Genomic DNA, 4,842 nt, shown 5'->3' with positions numbered 1-4,842 from the left:
CCGCCTCTACAAAATAGATTTGTAGGGGCGTCTGTAGTACCAGCCGCCCCTATAATACCTGTTTGTAGGGGGCGGTTCAGTCTAGAACCGCCCCTACAATACATTTTTACGCTAAAAAATTTAAATTTATAATTCAAATTCGATCTACACACACACACACACACACACACATATATATATATATATATATATATATATATATATATATATATATATATATATGTGTGTGTGTGTGTGTGTAGATCGAATTTGAATTATAAATTTAAATTTTTTATAATTCAAATCTGACCACAAGCACAAGAGCACGAGGTGTTGGTCCTGAGGATTTCTACCGAAGTGAACGTTACAAGTATGTATACGAACATATAAGCTAATGAGGATTGTCGATATGTATACGTCTTGAGAATCGATATGAAGTAATTGGGCTCGTGCACACTCACACTGGACAGCTCATGCACACCTGCCAAAATATAATTAACTGATTAACTTTACTTGTTAGTAAGCACACTTCCAAAGTAACTGGGCTCGTAACACATGTTAGTAAACTATGGGTATATAACTAAAGAGAGCCTAAACAAAATCTTAAAAAAAATAAGATAGTAGCATATGGAGCTAAAGTGTTATTCCCAAATTCACAAAAACTTGGGCACTGTTAATGAGTTCCAAGTTATCTGAAGCCGCAATTGAGAAGAAACAGAAATAAATAAAATGTGGGTATACAACTAAAGCCCTCAGTGTGTGTGCCTAGCTGCATCTAAAAAAATGTGGGGCTGAGCGCTAATTGAGAGAACAAATGGCCTAGTTATGGAACTGTAAAATTCAGCTCTGGATCATGTACACCTAAATTCCTTGATCTACATCATTTTTGGATAGGAAGCAGAAATAGTGATCAGAATTATGAGGTATGCAAGCAAATAAAAGACCTCCAATTTTACAACCAAAGACACACATATTGGAGTAAATAAAAAAACATAAAGGAAATTAACCTTTGGACAGCCGGTTACTAGGCGACATCTGCTCTCAGCTAAAGAAAGCCTCAAGCCGTGTGCAACATCCAATTTGGCAACCTTCATACATAAGACACATGCACGAGAGAAGTTAGTTGCCAAAAAAAGAGCTCTTCCATAACTTCACAAAATCTACCTGCACAAGCCTGGAGCAGTAGAGAAGAATGACAGATAAACTATTACACCTGTAAGTGACGTGAAAATCAACAAACTCATATGTAACATAAGCAAGAATAAAACTGAGAAATAAAACCTGGCCGTCTCAAACGTCCTGGATAAATTTGCCGACCACTGGACTGAGCGTCTTAACAAATATTTGTCTGAACTTTCAGTACATATATGCACTATATGACATTTCATGCCACCGACCAGCATTATTAGTAGCCCATTTGGTAATGGTAAGCCTTAGATCTAGGTCCATCTTAGAGTTCAATGTTGCAATGCGCCATGGATGCAGCCTATTATTAGTAGCACATTTACAAAGACCAGTAAGAACTGCCTAGTTTCAGCTGAAATTTTCTACCAAAAATATCTCCAATAATATGGTATCTAAAAAATATGTGATATTCAAATGCACACATGAAGCACCCTTTATTTACACAATACTACTATAGATCTTTCTCTCCATACAAAGAAAAAGGAAGTTGCATCTAGCGTTCTAATCAATATTCCAAGTTACACAAAGATAGCAAGTTGTAAATCCCAAAAATAATATAACCAGATTGCTTGCAATTTAATAGCGCAACAGTTTGCAGAAACATGAGTAAGATGAAGAGGGAAATTACTACTTACTTTCGTAGGCCTCTTTGTACATATCGACAACTTTTGATCCAATTCCTTTTCTGTAGTACTCCCAATCAACTGGCATGGGAGCGCGCCGGGGACCGGCTAGCTAGTAGATCTAGAATATTATGATTGAAGTAGTTTGCTAAGTTTTTGAGAGATTTTTATTTCTGGTTAAGATTGTAATCATAAAGTAATTAAGAAAGAATTATTTCTCTCAATCACTCTCATCCCACTTGGTTATTATGCCGGAACATGCCGCGCCGCTTATCCAAGCTCCTAATCCTCTGTTTGAGATCCCTAACCCGCATGGCGAGCTGGCGGCCAGCTTGCCATCACACAGGTATGGAGTAGCAAGAGTGCCTCCTAGCTTTGCTTGCTCGCCCTGAACCAGTGCTCGCATTGGATTTTTTGTTTCATTTGTTTGACTATTCTTCTTTGCTAAAAATGGCTATTCTTCTTTGCTAAAAATATTTATGCCGCATGGGTAGTGACTAGAAAACCAAAGTGTGGAACACTAAATTGTGCTAATTGTAGTAAAGTACAACCACAACAATAGAAGCACATGCTTGGGACGAAGTTCAGTTCATGTTTCAGTTCAGACATACAATTCAGTTCACTTCATTAGTTCTCAGTAACATAACAGAAGAGGAGACATAACATCTTCTTTTTTTTTTGCATTTTGATGGCTGGCCTCATGCCCAGTCTTGTTTAGTCCATACTTATGATGGTCAGCCATGGCAAGAGTTTGCCGTCTGCTGCTGCAGATCGTTTGCAGCCACTTAACATGTTGATGAATGATAGCTACCACATTGATAATTCTTTTTATTCCACACAGCAGCAAAACCTGACCAGACTCACGATGAATCACATATAGTGATATCGGTTCAGCCAATTTCTTCAATTCATTTCTTAACGACATGGATCGGCAGCAGGCAAACGAAACACTGATAAGTAATCACTAATAAATGAAGGTTTTAGAATCCTCTCATGATAAATGAATAATGCATAGATCTTGGCGTCAAGCTTAGCGCCGTAGATCTTGGTGCCGAGCTCGGCGCCGTGCTTACTGACGCCAAGCCAGTCTTACGTATGGGCCCTCCGTTCCTTTCTCTCTTGCTCTCCCTCTCTCTCTCGCACCGCCAGCACCCGCCTGAACCAGCGCACCGCCGCCGCTGCCGCCCGTGCCCTCTCCCACGCCCGGCCGCCCGCGCCCGCACGCCCTCGCCCTCGCCTGCGCCCGGCCGCCCTTCCCCGCACCCTTCCCCGTGCCCCACGCGCCGCGCCGGACCCCATGCCCTCGCCGCGCCCGCGCCGTGCCTCCCTCGCCCGCCCGCCGTCCCATCCCGCGTAGCTTCCTAGACGTAAGATTCAAAATATTCTTTCAAACATATTATTAATACGTTAGATTCTTTCAGTTAACATAATTTTGTACAACAAAGGCTATCACGTCGGCTACGCCGTGCAGCTGCTCATTGTGGTTGCAGGACAGATACGACGCAAGATGTGTACGTTCCTTCCATATTCAGAGGAGGCTTAGGTTCCTCTAGCCAAGTAGCTACAGGGGACGAGTACGACGATGACGACGACGTGGACTAGAGGCACGAGGAGCTTGGCCCCTCTTAGCTCCAGGACGCTCCCTCGACTCAGCCTACACAGCCTCCAGGCACTAGACGATGCCGTCCACCTGACCCTTACACTCCAGGTACCAGCGCTCTTGGTCACAAGGGTAAGGGTAAGACTAAGAGGCAGTGAGAATTTGTGGTAGATGTTAGTATGTACTATTATGAATTTTATAGTTACTTTCCTATAACTATTTGGGACTGTATGGACATTGTGGACTATTTTGACTATGCAGGACATGCTATGTTGATTGTGATATTCGTTGTGGTTGCATTGTGCTCTTTGGACGATTAAATGTTTGGATTATATAATGATGTCTCTGTTTGTAACTGTGGATGCTCCAGAAACAAGGGAAACTCTTGCGAATTTTTTCCGTGAATCATTAATTATACTACACTGCTAAAAAGGCACAAATGTAGTATACAGATTAAATGTAAATTTATTAGAACGTGTATAGTCCAATCGTATCGTACAGACGCTTTACAGATGAATCTAGACTTTTCAGTAACAGTAAACGAATCTAGGCTTTTCAGACAATGAAAATAGACTTTTCAGTTATAAGGACGAGAAGTACGATGACGGCAGCGATTTATCACTTCACTTACATAGTACATGCAAGAAAACACAACTCCACTCCATCTCCACCATCCATCTTATGACTGTTTGATCCAAGGGCTGAGGTGAAGAGGCACACGGATCACTGACATAGCACATTAAGAGGTCTCCATTCCTACTCTCAACCTATAAATAATCTCTCACTCCCTCTCATTCACACACACAACAAGAAAGAAGAGCACTCCTCAGTATTTTCTTTCGTTGCAGTACCAATGTCTAGAGGGTCATCCAAAGGGAGAGGAAAGGGGAAGGGAACTACCATTATATGGGAGGGTTCTCTTGGTCCTGATTTCTTTGAGGAAGCTCTTTATGAGAGGTTCCCAGTTGAGAGCAAAACTGATTTCACCAAAGAGACACCACTGAGAGGATACGATGAACGGAAAGAAGAGTGGCCAAAATGCATGCATGGTGAGGACTGCCTAGTGCAGATGTTCACCGAGGGAATAGATGGAGGTCGTCATTTCTTCAAATGCCCATGAGCATGGGTAATTGCTATTACTATTTCTTTCTTCAATATGTTTCTCTTCTATACAACTTACATGACATACTTATTGCAGTCTTCCTTGGCCGAAGAAAACTGTGGGTTTACTAGGTGGGTCGATCCTCTACCTATTTATCCGCATGCAGAGTACATCTACTACCTGTAGGACCATATCTACGATCTAGAAAGGGAAGTTAGTAGCGGTTACAAGGACGAAGGATAGGACGACAACAACAATGGTGCCGATTCATAGGAGGCACTCTGCAATGATCCATATTGCACCTGCCCTAACCACAAGAACAAGGGGCCTCCGCCGTCACCCCCGCCACCACC

The sequence above is a fragment of the Miscanthus floridulus genome, chromosome 15, assembly GCF_019320115.1.
Source record: "Miscanthus floridulus cultivar M001 chromosome 15, ASM1932011v1, whole genome shotgun sequence".
Lineage (NCBI taxonomy): Eukaryota > Viridiplantae > Streptophyta > Magnoliopsida > Poales > Poaceae > Miscanthus > Miscanthus floridulus.
Note: the sequence above shows the minus strand (reverse complement) of the source record.